The sequence below is a fragment of the Amblyomma mixtum genome, chromosome 3, assembly GCF_055824585.1.
Source record: "Amblyomma mixtum isolate Tamu chromosome 3, ASM5582458v1, whole genome shotgun sequence".
Classification (NCBI taxonomy): domain Eukaryota; kingdom Metazoa; phylum Arthropoda; class Arachnida; order Ixodida; family Ixodidae; genus Amblyomma; species Amblyomma mixtum.
In genome coordinates this window covers 272,165,406-272,188,712 of record NC_143014.1, presented here as the reverse complement: position 1 = coordinate 272,188,712, position 23,307 = coordinate 272,165,406, and the positions used below count along the sequence as shown (strand labels likewise).

Sequence of the window (23,307 nt, the reverse complement as noted above, 5' to 3'; positions counted from 1 at the left end):
TTTTTTTGCTCAGTGGCAAGGGACATTGCGCGTCGCACAAGACTAAAAGTAATGGACTTCTGTAGCCTCCGCTATCTTCCCCGTGGAAGGTGAGAGCAAAAAAAAGAAAAATGAGAGGCCAACAAACAAAGAGTCGGAGTGCCATGAGCGGAAAGGGCGCGCGCATCACAGAACTACCAGTGGCGGGGCCTAAACATTGGAATTACAAATGGCTCGCAGGAATCCGCACAAAACGAACAGAGAAGGAACAAAAGTGAAAAAGGAAAGGGGGCAACAACGGAGCAAATTTTTGGAAATCGCGTGTGAACTGATACGGAAGACCCCCCCTCCTCGAGGATGGCATGCCCGATAAAAGATGGCGTCCCAACAAGCCGGTGTGGTGACCCTCGAGTTTAGTTGGTTCGTGCTCTAGTGTGTGGTGTGAAGAAGACAAGCTAATAAGGGGAGTGACAACGCGCGCGCGCGTGCGTATGTGTGGACACCGGCCAGACGGAAAGAAGAAATCTAGGCAGAGCCTAATTAACGCTATCGGTAATCGAGACCTGACCAATTTTGGTCTTCTTTGACTCTGCCACAGCGCGGCGAACAACATAACCGCCGTCACTCATTCTCGACACGCAATAAGTCGAAAGACAGAAACGCGTTATGCATATAGCTCGGCTGTCCACATTGTAACAAATCCACTATAGTCGAAGATCGTACCAACCAGAGAATCCGCCTCGATTCGAATTCAGTCGCTCGATCAAAGTCATGAGGCCGTCACAAACATGGGCAGAGGAAAGTAATAGTAGTGTTTTTTTATTTTGCATTGAATATGGAAGGTAAAATAATTTTTTCTACCCCGGCATCTGCTATCGCTGCTGGAAGCACCTGAGCTGGGGCAGCGGAAATAAAGGATAGCAGGCAGTGTGTAGAAGTGAAAAGAAAAAGGGGAGGGGATAGTAGAAAGGACAGGGGGAGGAGTACACTGACAATATAAATCAATTTACAAATATACATGATAAACATAAATATATACAGGTCGCACGCGCGTGAAGGTCTGAGAGGAAACGTAGTTGAGGACGCAAACTGCCGCTTTTGCGCCATGTTACTCACATAACTGCACAGCGCGCAGAACTGCGGATTACCTCTACCCCGAAAGATCTGCTTTCAGAGTCAGTGTACGAGAGAGTTTCCGTGATCGCAATCACAATAGCCTGCAACCTGATTACCACACGGGACTTTGCTTGAAGTGGTACAGCTAGTGACACAAAGAGGCCGCCTTACTCGGCGGATCTTATCCCGAGCATCGGCGGGCGCGCTGTTTGCCGAAGACCAATGTTGAACGAACGGCGGCAAGAGGCGGGGCCCGGCACCGCTGGCGCAACCTGAATGTCGAGGGAACCGGCCACACCGTACAGGCGCCCGACGACAACATATGCACAGACGCCCCGCCCGCGGCGCGGGAGTCCAATTTCCTCCAGGACGCCGCAAACTGAATGAAGGGTCATCGCTTCCTCAATCGAACGAAAAAGAGGCTCGCGCGTCGGGGGCCCACGGCAATCGCCGAGCGAGCGGAAGCGCGCTGTGTACCCACACGCCGGAAGTGGCCAGACAGTATGCATGCAGGCGACTCGCGCGCGATCGGGCTGCGGCGAAAATAAGAAGTACGTGTCGCCGCGTCGCGCGAACACGAAACAACGCGCCAGCTTGCGCAAGCGATCGGCAGATATGGGGGCGCGGTGAAATATTAGTCGGAAGTCGGTTTACGTAACCTCATGAGCTTGCTTGCTCAATAAGCCGATCATGACTGGCGCACTTTCACAATACCAGGTGCATTGCCCTAGCCAGGCAGGCGGATGAATGATTCGGCTCTTTGAAGCAACGGTGAACCGGAAGTTTCAAGCACTGGCACCTGCCAGGGTGGGTTGGTACTTTGATGTAGATATACAGACAAACAGAAATTTCTTACCACTTATGCGAGAGAACACCCCGTTCATCACGCTCTTAACGCCTCCCACGGCTGCGACAACCTCGCGAAATACTTGCATATGCCTCATATTTGAGAACCAGGCATTGGTGCAGCAAGTCGAGCATACATCCATCTATTTCTCCGTCCACAAAGCTTCCTTCATGACAGTCAAGAACTGTTAGTGAAGTGTTTCTTGAAGAAGGAATATGTGCGAAAAATAAGTTGTCCGTAATTGTACATACATGCCTCGTTCCAATTCTTTGCCCCAGTCTATCGAAAAGCTGAAACAGCTGATGAGCTGCGCTCAAATTTCGCATTAGGAAGTAATGTAACTGTCGGCAATTTTTTTTTGTTCTATTTAATGGGAATCATTATAAACTCGGCCAATTTGCCACCTCTAAACAATTAAAACAGCCGTCAGGTTTAGATATTCACCTAGCCAAAGCCATACACCACAGTGTTTCTGCCTCATTTTTCTTGTTCTCGGCCTGGGGGAGGCTCCCCGCGCTAAGTCGACGCCAGCCACCGACGCCAGGCTTGGCCGCGCCACCAGGCCCACCGCGTCAGGGATATCGATTCGAAGACGAGGCGTCGGCGCCGCATCGTGCCTGGCCCGGCTTCCGCCCCTGTCTCTTTTCAAGGCTGCCGTTTTCGAACGCATTCGATAATATAGCGGCCGCTTCCGCTGCGGCGCCACCAGCGTGAAGGTCGCCGCGGCAAAAACAGGAACCGGCGCGGACAGGCCGCGGAAGGAAACGCCGCGTCTCTTCGAGGCCAGCGAACCGTGAACGGAGGGACGGAAACCGGGCTCCCAAAAGCCAAGTTTCGCGCCGACGCTGCGTAACCGATGGAGGAGGGTAGATGCACAACCTTCTCCCAAAACACACTGCACCCGGTGCGCCGCAAAGAACGTCTGGCCCGGATCTTTAAACGCGCGCTTAAGAGGGAGCCACAAAGACGACAGGCACAGGAACTAGTTTGAACTTTCATTCCCGTCTTCTATACGGCTACATATAGGGGATCTTTAGTTGCTTCACCAACGATGTTTAATACGTTTGCCAACCTCTTCTTGCCGCCGTACACTGCCAGCCATGACTAGCCACCTATCCTCGGAATAAGTACAGTCCTTGTCAAAAGTAACCAGGCTGCATGGTTCGCTTCTAGCTCGTACAGTGGAGCCCTTACAGCTTCCCTGAAGCTGAAATGGCCGTTAAAGGTAAGGACTGGGGGTCTTCTCACCTTCCAAGAACTTTTCGTCTTTAGGAAAGCCACAAGGGCTCCACTATAGAAGCTAGAAGCAAACCATGCAGCCTGAGTTACTTTTGACAAAGACTGTACGTGCCACCTGAGGTCAACAACAAGTCTCAGTCATCTGTCTGGTTTGCATCGTCCCCACTGCCGCATCTTTTTAATGCATGGCTTCCCTTGACTTGTATTCGCAATGTCCGTAGACCGTATCGCCGCCTGGCGGTAAGAGCGAGAAGCGCCAGGAAGAGGGTACTGCAGCTGACCGGACGGCAGCACAAGCGCGTTTCTTGCTTCATCAGTGGCATACGCTCATCCTTCGTTCTTCTAAAAGGCATGGAGACGAAAGGCGAAATCAGACGAATGCGTTGGTGCCCCCCCCCCCCCCCCCCCTCTTGCCTGGGCGGATTAAGGCAGCGGACCCTGACCGGCCCTGGCCGAAGACGCGGCGGGGGCTGGCAAAGACGGCAGCAGCGGCAGAAGCAGCGGGACTATGGTGGCAGCGGCGAAGGTCAAAGAGGGGTGCTGTAGCGCCTGTGATGCCTCCCCTCCTGCCTAAGTGGATTAAGGCAGCGAACTTCCAGGACCGTAGGAGCGGCGAAGGTCAAAGACCGCCGAAGGCCGAAGATGCGGCGACGATGGCGGCGTTCCGTGGCCGAGTCGACCCTCGGGTCAACGAACAGAGTGGTGGTGTGCTGAGTGAAAGAAAGCAGTGTATCATTTCCCAGAGAACACAAAACCCTTTCCCATCGACCGAGCTGCGAGGGAGCGGGACAGCCAGCACCGCCCTTGCCGTGGGTGGTATCAACAGTATCCACAACGGTCCGTCTGATTGGACGTCATCCTTCGAAGTTTATTCCCCAGTCGGGGATCTGGGGAATACGAAGGCTATTTAATGAGGTGTTGTTTTGGGACTGCAGAGCACTCCTGTTGACTCCTGAAGAAGTTCTCCCTTACACTGAGAGACCCTCTCAGTTACCCTTGTTGTAAATAATGTAAATATTCCTGCATAAAGTTTTCCTTCCTTGTTTTATCGTCGTAACCCCGTCTCCCGCCTTCCTCGTCCCTTCTCCGGCCCGACCACACTCACCCGATCCTAATAGTGTGCAGATCGAACCGTCTACAATCGAAAGTTCTCCCATTATTAGCCGCCAGACACTGAGCAGAAGTAAGAGTGGGCGGTGATGCTGCGGTCTGCACATAACGCCGCTATGCGATTTATTCCCGATTACCACGGCTAATCAAAACGCAGCTGCTCGGCCTGCCCAGGAAAGAAAACGCGAATCGTTTTGCAACGACATGATTGCCCTCCCGGAAGCTGTCTGCCTTGAAAAAGCAATAGGCCTAGAATTACAAAAGCCCGGTGCATCATGAAACAATTACGCTTCTTTTGCGACAGTTTTACTTTGGAGCCTGGCAGTTTCAAACCAATGTGTGAGAGCCGACATGATTATGTAATACAACCTCGTGCGATATTTGCGTAACCCTCGGAGACACTTGCATATGTGTGTGCGGGGTGAGGAATTATACCAGTAACCCGATTTCGCCGCTAAATGCTGCCGGCATCACGTTGGTAAACATCGGCTTTTTAACTCAGCGGCCCTCGCTCGATCAAGCTCGTTTGTATGTCCTTTGTATTTCGGTTGATTCATTGAACTAGTGCTGTTGTGTGGGACGAGAGAATAAACCGGAGCGCAACCCACTCCAAATGTGCATTTTCTAGCAAGTGCTGTTGCTGTTGTCCTTTACATAATGGCGCGTACCCACTGCGGGGGATTGGCCATGACACAGGCGACAGCAGATGTTTTCGAAACACGGAAGCAGAGAAGATCGCTTGTTCCTCTGCCTGCAGGCGCGGATTTTGCCGACAAAGGCGCTGTGCAGGTCACGCTGGGAACGGTAAAATGCAGCGTTCACTTCAGAGCCACGAGTTTAGGCCGCGAAGAGATAAGCTTTCTTGCGGTTTCCGCGCTCACGTAAAAGCATCTGGGCGCAGCTGTGAATAAAGCGCATTTTCCTATCTACTTAACCCTATTGCCACGCGCCACACCCCGCACCAACGAATGCCGAAGAAGTGCTCCTTGAGACATGCTCCGCGCGCCACAAGCTTGGCCAGCCTGCTCGATTCCGTAACCATGCGTCACACATAGAACAAGTCGAGTTACGTGCGTTACAGCAAAACACGGCAAGCGCAAATACCTTAACAGAGAAAGTGTCCGCATCTCTGATGCGTGCACGTGACCGATCTGGCGCAGCGAAAGCTTTCACGCCTCAGCAAATGATGTGATGTGTGCTCGATCGGCACTTCTCCGCCTTCAATTAAACATCAAATCCCGGTCTTCCCTGTTGCAATGAGTCTCATTACATTTCCTGAGTTGAGTCGGATAGTGAATGACAGTGCCACACTGTTGCCTACAAAACCTAGCACACGTACAGTACAACACCAAGATTATGCTACGACACACACTGACCTAACAGCGCTACACTCTTCCGGGCAGTCATTGTGGATTTCGTCGCGCCACCTATAGGCCGTGGACACTGCGAATACTGTTTGCTCAACAGCGCTCGGCGTCACTATCTAAAATGCTGCCTTAATGCTGACCTAAATTTTAACCACCTCGACAAATGCGGCCGGCCGCTGGCGAATGCGTGCAGCGTCGAGCTCCATCCACCCAAGTCACGCACGACGCGGGGCCCTCACACAACTAATCAGCGCTTAGAAAGCCACCGTAATAGCCCCCATTGCTGGGAATAACGTACAGGGAAGGCGCGGCATTGCAACACGCCACCCACAGAGCCGCGCGACGCCCCTTGCGAAACTCGGCCTCTCCAGCAGACCAGCACGCAAACGATGCCTGGAAGCGCGGCTCCAGGACAAAACGCGCAATATCGAAATGCCGTGCCAGCGCGACATTTCGGCGCAGGCACGCGGCCCGAGTCGAATCTCGTTCCCTTTCGGAATTCCTGCCAGTTGTGCAAGCCGCAGTGCATATCAAACCCTGCAGCCAGCTCGAGAAACGGCACGGAACCGAGCTCCAGCTCAGCAGGCGCGCACGTGTGCGCACAGGGCTGCGTCCCGCCGATTACAGGCTCGAGTTTAATTTCTTTTTTCTTCTCGTTCTTCTCTCCGTCCGCCCGCCGTCTGGCAGCGCTGCGCCAGGTATCGACCGGAAGCGCGGAACGAAACACAGCAAGGCGCCGGAGGCACGCAAGCATGAACGGCCACGAAAACGTCGTAGCTGTTGACGCGAGCCCGCATCTCGCGCGCAAGATGCGAATCCCGAGTACGCCGGTTTCGACGCACCTGCTCCTTGCCTCACCCGTGACCATGGAGGGGACACGAACGCACCAGCGAGCGGCTGGGGTGAATTAGTACGTCGCCGTGCATTACCAAGCTCCATTTATTATAAATTTCCGCGGAAAATAATCATTTTCTTTTTTTATATATGCTAAAGCCGCGGGAGCGGCTATAGGAAGGCCGTAGCGAAGGGCTTCACCTTAATTAAAGGGGCTGCGAAACACTGTTTGGGGGGATACCGGCTGTACTTCAGGTGGGTTCTTTATGTCCCGTAGATATTGACCTAAAAAGAATTACAGGAATCGATGCACAGGAACGGGAATTATTCAGTGAAGAAATTTCAAAATACAAGCAAACAAAACGCTGCCCTCAACTCGATTTTGGCGGGGCTTCCCACTCATATTTCGCTCTCCCAATGACGGCACCTGGCGCAACCAATCAAAACAGCGAGCCAGAGCACATCGCGGAAGTTTGCACTCCATGGTTGCCTGCTCTCTGTAACTCGTTTTTGCTGAGACTGGCAGCGTCGTTTCCATGCCAGAGCGCCCCTGGTGGTGTATTTTTATTTTACTTGCTTTTCAGGGCTCTTATCTAAGACAAACAAGCTGTTTTTGTTGATCTAATATAAAACGCAGACAGGTGACAAAATGTGTCTCTATTTATTCACACAATTTGCAGTATATTTACTGTTTGTCCGATCATCAAGCTCGCGCCAGGTGATGTCATATCCGCTGCTAAAAACCCGCCACTGTGTGGCGACACCATCAGAGCCATGAAGTTGTTTTTAGGAGGACATTAAAATATTAAAAAACGGAATATACGCGGTATTACCGACGCTAATAGCACCATTATAACTCACTGTATGCAATCAACAGGCAAAACAGTTAACTAAGATTGTGTTTCTGGGCCCCTTTAAGCTCGCATCCTTTAACGCGCACCAAAATATCGACACACCGGCGTTTCCGCATTATCGCCTCCATCCAAATGCGATAGCCGCGGAATCCGTGCTTGCTAAAAGAACTCCCAAACCATTAAGCCAACGCGGCGTTTTGTAATGTGAGGAGTGAAGAGACAAGGCCTGCTACTCTAAACTGGGGGGAGAGAGAGAACAGAAAGAGCTGTGGGGTGCCAAAGCGCAATGAGCTGCACATCCCGCATCCGATACAATTTATACGAGTTCACGCATACGCATCCCATGTAGCTACAGCTGCGGGGCAAGGAATCGCTAAAGGCGCAGCGGTGCATGACGCAGGAATTTATACAGCGTTTGGTTCACGAGAGCGCACTGTGTATACCCCAAATCGCCGACATCGCAGACAAACTACACGCCTCCCCGCCCGCGAGAAAAGAAACGCCGGGGATGCGAAGAAAGCATGAGTCGGTCATGCTTGTGCGGCCGGCAAAACCGCGCACAACTCCGGCGCAGCGGATATCTTTTGTCATTTGTATGCGTTCTGTGCGGTCGAGCGCGCGTCGCTACGCAGTGTACACACAGCGACGTCGACACTCCGGAAACGGGCCGCAAAGCTGACACAGCCGAGACAGCTCTTTCGCATGAGATCCTCGCTTGGCGAGCCACGAGATGGACTGGCTGGTAACCTAGGAGGCCCAACCTGAAGGCTGGTTCACATGCAAGCGAAACGGCGCATACAGCCCCTCTCGAGCGGCGGCGGCAGCTCCAGCGGCTTGAGCGGCGAAGCTCCAAGAAGCCAGAATTTTGCTGCGACGCGCCGCTCAATCGCTCAGTCGCTTGCATGTGAAGTAACCAACCTTAACGCAAACCGCGAGATGACAAAAGACGCAGAAGACAACAACTCGTGCGCATGCGCATAGCCACCAGCAGGCCCTGAAGCTGTTACTGCATCCCCCCCCCCCCCCCCCCCGCACAGACACACACACACACACCTTTCCTGCCCAGACACAACGTCCCGAGAGAAGCGAAGCCCACCACAGGGTCGGGGCGCGTTCGGTGAGCCCTGGCCTCCCTTCCGCACACTGCTGTCCGAGAAACAGTGCGTGACGGCGTTGGGCGACGCCGACGACGACAGCCGTGGAGGAAGTTGCGAGGAATGCTCCATTCTGTTCCCCTCACGCGCGGCCAGGAAAACGTGCGCCGAACACGCAGCCCGCGGAGACGACGCGGAAGCGGAGAGGGATGAAGACCTTGCGGGGCAAGAAAAGACGGCGCCAGAGCGAAAGAAAGCGAGTACTCACCGCGGCGGCCCGTCTGTTTCGCGAGGCGTCCCGGTTGCGTTGGCTTGCATACTATACTACTTGGCCAATGGGCGAGCTCGCGCGCGCGCGCGACCGGACGCCGCCGGCTCGACCACCCCCGTTTTCTCCTCCCGGAAAGACGGCGACAAGACCGAGACAGGGCGTGTGCCGTACTCGGCCAGTCGCTTCCCGTACGGTGCCCCGGCATCAGCGCATATTGCATGCAAACACCGGCGCTGTGAACGGGGCGAGAACGAATGCGCGTCGCGGCTGTCCGGTAATAACACTGCCTTCCAAGCCTAAACCTGACCAAATGTCATCTCAAGAGATTTATGACCAAACAACAGCCAATGTTAATAAATTACGCCATGGATACAACTTGCTTATCAGCTGCAAAGGGGTGCAAATATTTAGGAGTCGTTTTTTTCTGGTAACTCGTCCTGGAATGCTCATGTCCACCACTTGGCGTTGAGTGCTAGTCGCATTTTAACCTTGCTGTGGCAAAATTTCGTGCAAGCACCGGCTAAATTAAGAGAAACATTACATCTGTCAAATGTGCACGCCATCCTTGAGTAAGGTAGCAGTGCCTAGGACCCTTCAACGAAGTCAAACACAGAACATGAACACCACGGCCAGCTTTATTACTTCGAAGTAATAAAGCCGGTCGTGATAAACATATACAGGCACGTGGTGGCTAGCTTGATGCAGACGACAGACTTCTCCAAAAGATACCCCCATATTTCTAGAAATCTTGGGCAGGTCTCTGCTCGAAACATGACAATATCCTCCATTTCAGAACAGGCGTCGATAGAGAAATACATTTAGGAAACCCATCTTGCATATCGGCACGTACCAACCATTTTCTTTCTTTTTTTCAGGTCAGTGAATACAATCGCAGGACAAACGAATTTAAACACACTTTATTTCCCCGAAGACGATACGTGAATGGAACGGGCTGCAAGAGTAGGTTGTCCATAAGCGTCCTCCATCTTTTAGATTAAATTTGAGAAAATTCCTTTTCAAGTAATTTCAGTACACTTAGCTCAAAATCTCGTTGGGCTCTGCCCCAGTTACTCTGTTATTGTGTGATTATACGATTCGTATTCTTTTAATCTTCTTGTCGTCGTTGCGATACTCACTCTCTCTGACGTATCACTTCAGCTCTAATGCTGTTTCTCCCCCCCCCCTCCCCCAAGCACACACACACGTAAGGGCAATGTAGGTATCTGAATAACTGTACCAAGCGTTACCAAAAAAGGCATTGCAGTGCGCACGAACGTGTGTGTGTGTGTGTGTGTGTGTGTGTGTGTGTGTGTGTGTGTGTGTGTGTGTGTGTGTGTGTGTGTGTGTGTGTGTGTGTGTGTGTGTGTGTGTGTGTGTGTGTGTGTGTGTGTGTGTGTGTGTGTGTGTGTGTGTGTGTGTGTGTGTGTGTGTGTGTGTGTGTGTGTGTGTGTGTGTGTGTGTGTGTGTGTGTGTGTGTGTGTGTGTGTGTGTGTGTGTGTGTGTGTGTGTGTGTGTGTGTGTGTGTGTGTGTGTGTGTGTGTGTGTGTGTGTGTGTGTGTGTGTGTGTGTGTGTGTGTGTGTGTGTGTGTGTGTGTGTGTGTGTGTGTGTGTGTGTGTGTGTGTGTGTGTGTGTGTGTGTGTGTGTGTGTGTGTGTGTGTGTGTGTGTGTGTGTGTGTGTGTGTGTGTGTGTGTGTGTGTGTGTGTGTGTGTGTGTGTGTGTGTGTGTGTGTGTGTGTGTGTGTGTGTGTGTGTGTGTGTGTGTGTGTGTGTGTGTGTGTGTGTGTGTGTGTGTGTGTGTGTGTGTGTGTGTGTGTGTGTGTGTGTGTGTGTGTGTGTGTGTGTGTGTGTGTGTGTGTGTGTGTGTGTGTGTGTGTGTGTGTGTGTGTGTGTGTGTGTGTGTGTGTGTGTGCGCGCGTGTGTGCGCGCGCGCGCGCGCGCGCGCGCGGGGGGGGGGGCTGTAAGAAACGGAGCACCTGCTAGCTACTACAACCAACACTGGGGTGAAATGACGATGATGAATTTTAATGGCGCAAGGGAATGTTTGGCCAAAAAGCGCCATGGAACAAAGTGTTTCGCTCTACTCAAGGAAGGGTCAAAGACCTATTTTCCAAGCATTTCACACAACAGCATTCGCAGGCACCAGGCCAGGGGAACGAATGAATATACCCACCGCACCGCCGGTGGATACCCGGCGGCACTGGAGATCGGACCCTACACTGGGGCGGAATGAAACCATTAAACGATCGTGGTCTCAAATACCAGTGCCCATAAACCATAAAAGCTGCCGCCTGTAATGGGAACGAAAATCAGAGACAACCGGCGATATACGATTAAACAATCTCTGATCGTAGCGCGCTAAGAAGAAAGGGTCTACGAGACCGATGTGAAGAAAATGAAAAATTAATTAAAGAAAAAGTAACGGCGGTGAGGAGTGCGCCTTTCCGGACGTCAAAAATTGATCAGTAAACCGAATCGCGTTACGCCAGCGGGACACTCCAGAGACCGCGATCCTCACTGTTTTTGCAGTGAACCGCCCAATACACTGGAAGCCCCCCGCGCGTCTCAGTGGTGTTAAATATACCTTGTTCGAAAAATGCAACAAATGTGGTGACTAGTGAAACCTGTGGCAGATGCGAAGGCGGGGAAGAGAACAGTGACAAGTGCCCCCAACGTGAGCGCAGCCTGTGCAAAGCAAAAATACCCGCTTCCTCCAACAAGTGGAATGCACGCCCGCTTTTAGATATTACGGACACCCACCTGGCGTCCTAAGCTGCCGCTCACACTCTGCGCCGTTAAGCTTCTCGCCCCGCGGTAGAACAGAGCCTACCCGCTAACCCAGACCGCAGCAGCAAGAAGGAAAGTGTTGGAAAGGGCTGACGCAACGGCCGCTCCAGTCTGCGGGGCTGGGCCTGCTCCACGGCGTGTCTCTGGGTCGCCGCGTACTGGGCCGCGCATAATGGCACGCGCCATTCGGCGCAGCTGCTCCCACCGGGGACGTGCGCCGTTAATGTATGTAAACGCGCCGACATCGGCCCCTGCTTTTGGCAGCGGAGGGCGCCGCCACCGGGCGGCCGAGGCGGCGGCGCAAGATGATTGCCGGGCAATGCATTCAATGCACTCGCGTGGGCGTGCGGCCGGACTGGTCGGGGCGACTAGGCGGCGTTGGACGAGTGCGGGAAGAGCGAACGAAGGCGTCTCCCCGGTCATTCTGGGTCAGCCTACGGTCCACCCGCCGCAACGATGGCTCCGAGTCTGACTGCTCAGACGCGGGACAAAAATGCGGGCCGCATTTCGATGGATGCGAAATGCAATAAATGACGGCGCGCTGCGCGATGTCAGTGATGGTTAAAGAACCATGGGTGGTCGAATTTCCCCCGCAGCCGTCCTGCAAGACGACTCTTCTCCCTCCATGCTTTCAGACCATCATCCGTGTCTTTCGTAGCGGCGCGGTTCAGGTGTCCACCGAGACAGTTCCTCGGCGGACAGAGACGTGGGGTGATTCCGCGGGCACTCCGATTTTCAGCGCACTTGAATAGACGCCAGGGCGAAAGAAATGGCGACATGCAGGCGTAAATGAACGCGTACCCCCGAATGGTGCTTTAGCCACACGGAACGTGTTGTCGTAGACATTCTATCGTATCAGGAACATGTAAGACAGCACAGAACACACAAACATCCACACATACTCGCACCAAAACGAATGCAGTACTACGCCTAAAAAGCAACAGTGTTTTTTACCCACCCATGAAAATGACAAGGGTTTGAAGTGCAGAAAAGGGCGTCTGATACACGATCAATTGACATGGGTCGCGAAGGCTAAGCTCGAATCCGGTCTAGAACCAAATGCCAGCGACAGCTTCTAGCGGCGATGGGTCTGAAACGCCACAATGGAGTGAATGAACAAACATTGTGACAAAAAAAAAATTATTTAAGCATATACATGTCTCTAACCTCAAACACTATACTATACTCTGATACAACTCCGCTTTGTCACACAGTGCTTTACGGCCGTTTGTTCAACGCTCGGGTGATACTGTGAAAAGACTATAGACACCAAATTTTTGCTAGCGTGTTTTCTTCGTTCAACTGCTGCATTAGACATTAACATACATGGATGAGCCCGTGATATTCGCCTACGAACGCTAAGTAATTTCTAATTGAATGACGCTGTTTCGGTTTCATCAATCGAACGATGCATAGTTGTGACGTGTAACTGTCCTTTAGGTTACGTGAGGCAAGAAAAAAAAACGCCAATATAATGCTGATACGTCGTTTGTTGTCATTCCAGCTCTTGAAACAGGCTGGCTTAAGTGTTGCAGTGAACTGAAACCACGTATCAGCGTTCACATTGCAGGCTTTTCGTGCCTGACATGACCTAAAGATCAACTACCCGTCACCGCCATCGTACGGCTGATGAAACCGAAACAGCGCCAAGAAGGAATTCAATTATGAAATATTTAGCGGTCGTAGGCGAATACCACGCGATGATTCATGTATATCAATGTCTAATGCATCAGTTGAAAGAAGAAAACACGCAACTAAAGTGATGCGTGTATAGACCTTTAATGAAATGGCCGAGTGCACGTCTGCCTTATTTCTGTGTAAATGTTGGGGGACGCTATGGTACATGAAGAAATCTGTAACCGGATTCCTCGCAAACGCAGAGAACGCTGCCTTGAACGTTTACGCCACTTGCATGTTACTGAGCCCTAGAAACTTCGGCTGAAAAGATTTTTGCACACAGTTAGTGTTGCAGTCATTTCTCTGTCATGATACTGCCTTACTATCGTAGATAAGAGAGATAGCGTTGTATGCCACGTGTCATGGTTTGCTCCCTTTGGAGTATCTCGATGCTCAGATGCTAAAAGAACAGTGAGAGAACAAAATTACACCCCAGCAGAGCTAGGAATGGTGCTTCATGAAATATAAATACGTCCAAACAACACAAACGTTAGCACCTGGCTTTCACGCAACCAACAATTACACCCCACGTACAAGTGATAAGTGCGCTTTCTTTCTTCTGCGCAGCTGTTTTGAACTAGACGAATGAGCCCCATAATGCTCTTTCAAGCTGCATGCAGAATTAAAACTAAATTTGGTTCTTTGGCTCAGTTTGGCTAACTGATTAAGGCACGGATTAAGGATCATACAGCTTGGCAATTCAGAGGAATCAGTTCGGCCGGGTGAAATGGGCATGTCCATTCGGTGGAGCAGATGAAACTCGTCAATGAGCGGATAGGGTGCGCTGACTGCGTCCTGGAGTAGGGTGCCTCGATGGAAGCGGAGGCGCGCGGACATCAAGGCACCCTATCCTGGAAGAGTGACAGGGGGAAGAAAAAAAAAGAAGAGCGGAATGGGACAAATGAGTTGGCGAATTTAGGACAGTTATTGAAGGAATGTATTTCTGACCATAAATACAGATCCTATACACCTCGACTAGATGTATAACAGTACAGAGGACAGAGAGAGAGAGAGAGGTAAGTTTAATTAATGGAAGGGCAAAGAGGTACACAGGAACCGCCACAGCAAATACGCGGCAGTGGTACTGTCAGCCAGATACATAGCCAGAATGTTTTGTTTTTTTGTTGTTTTTTTTTTTCTGGAGAGGCCCAAGGTAACTTCTTTAATATCGAGCGGAAAGGGGAGGGGCTCTAGGACAGATACCTGCTGTCTTCTCTATACAGGGTGTTTCACCTAAGACTTTACAAAAATGTTAAAAATAGGATTTTTGAGTGAGAAGAGCGATTTTTTCGGCATAGCATTGTCAGCGGTGTAGTACATCAGAATAGAGCTAAGACGTTCTAACTAGCAGACTGATTAACTGATATTGAACAGTTAACTTGATGGCTGTTACAGTTAGGCTCCTTAATTATTGAGAGGCCTGCAGCCTACCGTAATTAATATTTATATCAGTGTTTACAATTTCGAAAGCCGGTTACTCTCGGCGCTGTGGCGCAACAAATTCTGGCTACATCGCGCCAAAACATGCTCTTTCGAGGAGCTTGCAGGCAAAGCAATCCCTCCGGTGGACGTAACCCGTGAAAATGGCCAAAATATTTTGGACCACAACGCCGAAGGTAACCCCGTTTTCGAAATTCTAAAAGCCGATATGGATATTATTTACGCTGGGCTACATGCCTCGCAATAATTAAGCAGCCCAACAGCAATAGGTAAGAAGTTAACTATTCGACATTAGTTAACCAGAATGCTAGTTAACACGACCTGGGTGTATTCTAATGTACTACACCGCTGGCAATGCTATGCCGAAAAAAGCGCTCTTGTAAGTCAAAAATCTTATTTTAAAAATTGTGGAAAGTCCTAGGTTAAACACCCTGTATAGTGGCTCGCTCCTAAACAGTAGCACTGGCGAAAACAAAAATAAAAATAAAGGAGGAGAGGGAAGAAGCTTGCACCAAGCGCAGCTATAATAGGTTCGTATAAACCAATCAAACTCTAGTTCGTGCACGAGAACCAAATTTAGTTTCACTTCCGCATGAAGCTTGAAACAGCAACATATGAAGCGCACCTCAGAGTTTTCGCTCCACAATACACACCTGAGTGGACTTGGAACACAGCAGTTTTGCAGCTGTATTTACTTCCGTCGGCACCTGCAAATGGGAGGCGTCAGCTCGTACCGGTTCAACAACCTTTGCATACACTCTATTACAGTGCCTTTGCGCAACTCTCTTTTGTCTATCGCTCACGCTACTCGCAGTGGGCGGGGTTTCTAAAAGGTCAGCGGTCGCGTACAATGATCGACGGCGCAACACTTATGCCAAAGATATGTGAGCAAACGCGGCGTCCGCAGAGCGAGTGAATCGGCCGCCGTAAGTAGGCACAGTTACTGCGGCTTAACAACTGCGAAGACGGCACGAAGACCGCAGACGAACAACGCGCACACAGCGACCGTACGGCGGCAGGCGTCCGCTCCGTTGAGTACGGGCGGTGGTAGTCCTCCACAAAACAAGGATACCGACATCTACGAGTCCGTATATCAGCCCAGCGTTATATGGCGCATTAGAGAGTTACAACATATCACTACCCTGTTTACGTTATCGTTTACCGGGCTCGGCTAGCGACTTGTGCGCATGCGCGGTCATTACCGGAGATGGCCAAGCATGCGTCGATGTCGCCTGCCTAGCCCGGTAAACGGCAACGTAAACATGGCAACGATATGCTATAGCTCTCTATTATGGACTCGCCTATCTATTCGAGTCCATAATAGAGTCCTTCTTGCGCGGCGTCCGTTCGTTGGCTGTTGTTTTCCAGTACGTCAACACCAACTAGCTCAGACACAAGTCCCTCTGCAGTACCCATTCACAAGTCCCTCTGCAGTATCCATTCGGTTTGCCGTAAGAAAGCGGCTGTCTCGCTCCATCACTTCTTTTCGTTAGCTGTTCTCAGCTCGTTGCTCAAAAAGCGTCGTCGCCCGCACATCCCCCTGGGAACCCGCCGGTAAAAATGCACCTCCAACCTGCGAGCTCAGCACCGCCCGCACGTCACTTCCAGTCCACACTCGCGAGGTGAATTCAATATAGCCTCCGCTGCGGTGGCCTAGCGGTCCGCTTTAGCTGTTCTTCAGCTTTGCGCCGTTGGCTTCCGCGTCCGCAAGCCCACCGCCGGGCGCCCACGGCTGAAACTGCACCTTCGGGCGTCCATTGGTAAAAATGCGCCTGTGACATACGAGCCCAGGGCACATCCCGCCCAGCACTTCGTGCTTCCCCCAGCACCTCCCGAATACGAGGCGGAAGCGCTAACCTATAGGCCACCACTGCGGTGGCCTAATATATGATTCATAGTATAATGTAATATGTAGCCGCTTCTTCGGGATCACACGTCAGCTAACGTTGGACCATTCTCCTTTAAAACCCGTAAAGGTTCTGCGATTTCTTTCTTTTCTTTCTTTCTTTCCTTCCTCCTTTCTTTCTCTCTCTCTCTGTTTCTTTCTTTCTGCTTTTCTCGGTGCGCGAATGCTCGGGCGTATACGTCGTTGGGTGCTTCTCTAGCCTGCTTCGTCGCGGCTGACGCCTGCCGCGGATTGAGTCGCGATTGTGGGCGTGTTGGTGCGTTCCCGTCGCGGCGAAGGCGACCTACCTGGGCACACGTTTCGCTTTTGTGCTACCAACGAATGGGATGCTTTTCACAGCGACGCTCGCTAGGAACCGAGTGGCCGAAGCACCCCGCTGGATACCTTCGGCATGACTCGAGTCCGCTCCGAAATCATTTACGAAACCAATCGCTTCATTTGTCTTTTCGAAATTCCTCATGTTGCACGAGCGCGTGATGGAAAGCGGCTTCCCGAGGTCATTTGAAATGAACACTGGCACCCTGCCCGTGTACGTTTCTCGTTACTCTTGAAGCACTGGCGAAGACGACAAACGCCACACAAATCCCCGCCCTGCTGGAGTGCCTGGCTTTATCGGGCGCACCAGCCAGGAGCCGTAGCTTTCACGAAATCCAGGTGGTGAAGAAGAATGCCCCAATGAGGAGATCGAAGAGAGGGACGGCAGGTGGATAGTAAACTGCGCCCGCCCAAAGCAGCCGCCGTCAGACGAACGTACTGACCGAGCTCAGAAGAGCAAGCTGCTGGGCTAGTTGGCTCTGTTGCATCGTGGTGGAGCAGCGCAAAGGACGGGACACAAGAAACAAGGAAGAAGGTACACAGGCTCCTGGTCGAACGCATTAGACGACAACGTCCACACTGGGAGGCACATAACTATACACCTGACAACTGCAAGAACAGCTCACATACAGTGTGCAGGCTGTGCGCACAAGTATAAAGGCGGGGACACATGTGCGAAAAGTGCGTGCGATTCGCTGCGGCGCGTCGTTGCGACCGTCGTCGCAACGACGCGCCGCACGCAGCTCATCGCATGCGTCCAGCCTGCTGGATGCCAACGACGAGCCGCATGCGACAAACGCAACGACGGGAAGCAGGAGCCAATGCGAGCGCAGAGAGCGGCAGCGTCATGATGACGTAGAACGCGATGCTCAGGGCGCTCGGGGCCGAGCCATCCCGTCTGCCGGTGTCATAAAAACGAGCTAAAGTGTGTTCTTGACTTAAATAATAAACCCTGGGATGAGAAATGTGAAAGAATATGTCATTTTTGAGGATCGCTGACCAATACTGAACTGCTGCTAAAGGTAACGACTGCGATACAAGCAAACTTCTTTCCACAACCGCTTCGCAGCTGCCGCTGGCCGGCTCGCCTGGCGCCCGCTCGCTTCGCTGCCGAAGGATTACTTTATTGTGAGATCATGCTGTTGACAGTAGAGCGATGTGTGGAGTAGGCCTTTTATTATAGCTCAGGCGACTTCCGAAGCGCCGGCCGCTGCGGCTTCGATACGAAAGAGGCTATAGGCCTAGCGACGACCACGGCAGCCAGGCAGTAGCAGAGCTCGTCGCCCAGAGCGCCCGCGAGCGGTGCCGTTGCCGAAAGCTCGCAACATAAGCAGGCATGCTTTGTCGCTGCTCGAGCAGACTTTCTGATAACAAGGCAATCTTGTATTTTCTTGGGATATTTGTACACGATCACAAGCAGCGCTGAGGCACCGCTGCACGGCGGCGAAGTGTGACAGCGGTTGTGGGCGGAGCTTGGGTAGAGCGGCGCAGCGATGCTCACCGCTCCGTGTGTCCCTGCTTGCAGTGGGATGGCAGATCGCACGCGACGATCGGTGCGGCGCGTCGGCGAAGTTGTCGCACATGTGTTCCCCGCTTAAAGGCAGCGTTCTTGTCAACCGCGTCGACAGAGGCGAATGCGGGAAGCTCGCCAACGGAGGCTTGCGTAGCCAACTGCCCAATGTGCGCGGTGCGTCAAAAGTCTGCAGGCCACAGGGTCTGCTTTTGAGTTGCGTGGGACATTGACGACACCCCCGAAACCCAGAATCTCTGGCCACTTTGACAGCTTCATAGGCGCCAGAATGCACTGCTGAAAAGCAGACGATAACTTTTGAAGCACACTGTACGTATACGCCCGAGTTTATTAGTCATCAACTTTCAGGAAAGCTTTTCGTAATGATTACCATCCTCCACAGCAGCGTTTTCTTTCCTACAGATGTGAAAGACGACAGACAAAGAAAGGCTTGAGCCACTATTTCGGGAATAGGCGACCAGAAATGCGACAGGGCGAGGGGAAGAGGAGTGCAATTTTGCTAATACCGTATTTACTCGTGCAAAACTCGGTTTTTTCCCCCAAATTTTACCCGGGTGCGGGCCTTCGCGAACAAGACATTCATGCATCGTAGAGTACCTGTTGACACAATGTATCGTTGTTTCGACTTCTGTACAGACTAATGCAAAAGCCGGTGACAAGTTACAAACATTTTTATTTACAATTCCTGCTGTTCGACGACCTCGCCTCATCAGCGGGCTTCTGTGGACCCCAGTGCGTACTTGCGGACAGCCGCCCGATTACCGTGTTCCTTGGCGTAGCCGATTACTTGAAGTGTCAAATTCACAGTGAGTGACATCAGGCATACCCATGCCTCCGAAGGTTCGTGCCCGACAGCACTGTCTGCAACACGACACCGCAACGCTACCGAGATAAAGTATGGCAAGGAACAACGCACGCTACACATCCTACACACAAAATAAACATGGAAAGTTCAAGAGAGGGGTCACGTGATTGGGCAGTCAAGCCAATGGCCGAGCAGCAGCGACAATGACGATGACGGACGGTGAAAAGGCAGCTAGCGCCATCCATTAGCGCACTGAGGAACTCAGTCGTGAAGGTTTCGGTTTCACCTTTTTTCCTGATTTATGCGTCCCAAAGTGGGAGTGCGGGCACTACCCGAGTGGATACGGTAATACTTCCCTGAGCCGCAGATCGTTCACATATCCTTCAACATTTAGCTAGGCGTAACAAAGAAAGGGTCGTGCAATCCCGGAACACACGTATGCGCGCAGTCCTCGAACCGGGCATGCGCCAGGGCTCAGAACAGTACTTTCACCCGTCATTATACAGCGTCCATCACTACACCTCGACCTGAATATTGCGTTCACAAACATCCGAAGCGTTATCCCAAAACGCGATAAACTTGAAGGTTGCATTACTGACATTGAAGCGGATGTCGTGCTACTTACTGAAACCTGGCTGAACGAAGATATTAGAGACAGTGAAATATTTTGCCCCTCCCTTAACTTCGCAATATACCGGCATGACAGGAAAAATAAAAAAGGCGGAGGCGTCCTCATAGCTATCAAGAACACCTTTTCATCTTCTCACATCTCTAATGACGACACTCTTGAACTCACGTGGGCATCCGTGAATGACAGGGCAAAGAAAGTCGTTTTTGGTATTTGCTATCGACCACCTGATAGTGATTCATCCTTCTGCGAAGCGCTGTGCCTTGCTTTGAACAACATCAAAGATAAATTTCCAAATTCTCCCATCTATTTATTCGGCGATTTCAACTTCCCTAACATCAGCTGGCCCTTACTCTCAGTGCTTAATAGATCACCTTCCCACGAATCAAAACGCTTCCTTGATCTAACACTTGACTTCAACCTACACCAAGTCATTACATGCCCCACAAGAGGAAGTAACATTCTTGACCTACTTCTGACAACCTCCCCCGATGACGTTAAAGGCATCACCATGTTACCAGCCATTAGCGATCACAAACTAATTCACATCCGCCTATCATTGCCCATCACAAAGCGGTCCCCAACGCAAAAGATAATAACCGACTACAAAAGGGCTAATTTCAATGCCATCAACCACGCACTATCAGAATTTTATAACTCTTTTGTGAAATCTTATAATGCTCGCTCGGTCAGTGCCAACTGGGAACTTTTTAAATCTACAATGCTAACACTGAAAAACCTACACATTCCGTCCTTCCTTGTAAAATCCGATTGTAACAACGAATGGTTCAATAGAGACTTGAAAAGAATTCTTAATCGGAAAAAGCGTCTTTACCGTAAGGCTAACTTGCATAACCTGCCTGAAACATGGGAACGATACCATCTATGCGCAAAAGAATATAATGAAAAATTGGTCTCCGCTAAACTGAAGTTTTTTTCTTCCGACTTACATTCTATCCTCCAAACAAACCCTAATAAATTCTGGCGTATTCTCTCCCCTAAACTCCGATCCTCTAGAATTGAGCTTCTTGACGCTGACCGTGAGCCCATAGACAGCAATGAGTGCGCAGAAATTCTAAATAAATACTTCTGTTCAGTGTTCTCCTCAGCAACTAGCAGTCCAAGTTTTTTGCCAGCCACCTCAGCATTACCCATGTCCCAAATCACAATCACACCGGCATGAATAGCAACCTTAATCAGTTCTCTCAAAACTTCATCATCGGCTGGCTGTGACAATATAAACAGCAAACTCCTGAAAAATACTAGTTCAGTCTCAAGCTTAATCCTGCATCTAATTTTTACCCAATCATTGGAATCCGGCGAAGTCCCCGACGACTGGAAGATAGCTGAAATCATTCCGATATTCAAGAAAGGTGACCGCACAAATCCGTCCAACTATCGCCCCATTTCCTTGACCAGCATTCCTTCAAAATTACTCGAACATGTTATATCGTCTAACTTAATGAGCCATCTAGACTCAATTAATTTCTTTTATCCCCACCAACACGGTTTTCGAAAACACTATTCCTGTGAAACCCAATTGGCCGAATTCACTCATGACATCCTACACTTTATGGACAATAACCTTCAAATAGACGCCGTTTTTTTAGATTTTTCGAAAGCATTCGACCGTGTTCCTCACTCGCACCTGCTCGCAAAACTCTCCTCCCTAGGCATTCCTGGTAACCTAATAACCTGGATCGATCATTTCTTAAACGGGCGCATGCAATTCACTTCATGCAATGGTTACCGCTCACCCCTTACCGATGTATCATCAGGTGTCCCCCAGGGCGCTGGATTATCACCACTGCTATTCCTCATTTACATCAACGATCTTTCAGTAAACACAAACGCCAAATTAAGACTGTTCGCGGACGACTGCGTAATTTACAGCCCCATTCGTGATCCCACCGATAGCCACCTACTACAAAAAGATATTGACATAATAGCCACATGGTGCGACCGATGGCTCATGCCTTTAAACCTAGATAAATGCCAACTGTTGTCATTCTCTCGCAAACGCGCAGTTATTCATCATTCATACAATATTAACTCAGTTCCGATTGCCTCAACAACGTCATATAAGTATCTTGGATTACATCTGACATCTTCACTATCTTGGGTGAACCATGTCCAAAGAATATGTTCCGATGCCTCCCGTGTCTTGGGTTACCTGAAGTCAGCATCTCCCGAAGTAAAAAAGCTTGCTTACCTAACATTTGTTCGTCCCAAACTTGAATTTGCATCATCCATCTGGCATCCCTCTCAAGCGTACCTTAGCACCGAACTTGAGGCCATCCAAAACCGCGCGACCCGTTTTATCACCTCTGAATACTCAAAAGAAAGTAGCATCACTGCACTCAAACATTCTATCTCCCTCCCCACACTTGAATCACGCCGCATCATCTCACGCCTTTGCCTACTACACAGCTTTTTCTACCATCCGATATCAAAACATCCCCTGCTGAAACCACCGATCCGAACTTCCAGTCGCCTCAGCCACAGCCACCCCATAGCCAGCATCAAGAGTCGTACTTTAGCAATGAGCAGTTCCTTTTTTCCTGACGCAATAAACCATTGGAATGCCCTGCCCAACGACATAGTATCATGCAACGATCGCAAATCATTTCGCGCGAAACTCACCAGTCATTTTCAGAACACGTGAACCATTTGTTGGCCTTTACTTTTTTTCTGTATTTTCCCTGAGTTTTTCTTGTATTTTTCTGTGCTTTCTTGGCTTCTCTTTTTTTTTATATAACCACTTGATACTTTTTATCTTTATTTTTAGTGTTTGCAGTTGCAGTGTTTCTTTTATTGTCTATGTTTTCATCATGAGTGCGTTCACACAAAACAATTTGTAACCCCCTCCTTATGTAATGCCCTCGGGCCTTTAAGGACGAAATAAATGAAATGAAATAAATGAAATGATGCGAGCAGCTATCGGACGAAACAGTGGAGGTGGCACTCCCCGACTGCAGCTTTTCGCGAGAGATATATTCGTGGGAGCTGAAGGAGACGCTACTGCATCTGCAGTTGCGTCAACAAAACGACGGAGCTACACCGCCCACGCGTCAATCCATCTGCTTTCATGTTTCATCGGATCCGTACGAACTTCAAGTAGTTGCTAATAATCGGAAAGGAATAATCGGAATATATATATATATATATATATATATATATATATATATATATATATATATATATATATATATATATATATATATATATATATATAATGAGAGAAGCCAACAGCCACAGAAACCAAACGACAGAGGTTTTTTTTCCTTTGTTTTTTTTTTATTTTGTGCTGTTGTTCGATTTAGAATATTACTGAATGTGTTATCGCTTAAAGCTAATTGATTAGAAAAGCAGAAGAAAAAACAACCACATGCCGCCGGTGGTATCTGAACCCACGACCTCCGAATTACGCGTCCGGTGCTCTACCGCTGAGCTACGGCGACGGCTGTCAAATCTTCTGCTTTCGGGGGTATTTATGCTTACAAATAACC

At 50.4% G+C, this 23,307-nt stretch overlaps 1 protein-coding gene across 5 annotated transcripts in view; it reads right to left on the bottom strand.

Annotated features, from left to right (window-relative positions):
• The window catches only part of LOC149354857 (phosphatidylcholine:ceramide cholinephosphotransferase 2-like), a 223,544-nt gene that overhangs the window by 131,645 nt on the left and 68,592 nt on the right, over positions 1-23,307 (bottom strand). Inside the window, exon 1 of one of the 5 annotated variants that reach the window (XM_089583511.1) lies at positions 15,267-15,320. The exons of the other annotated variants lie outside the window; for them this stretch is intronic. The gene's annotated coding sequence lies outside the window, so the exon portion shown is untranslated. Of the gene's footprint in view, positions 1-15,266; positions 15,321-23,307 lie in introns of those variants that run through there. 5 annotated transcript variants of the gene reach the window in all.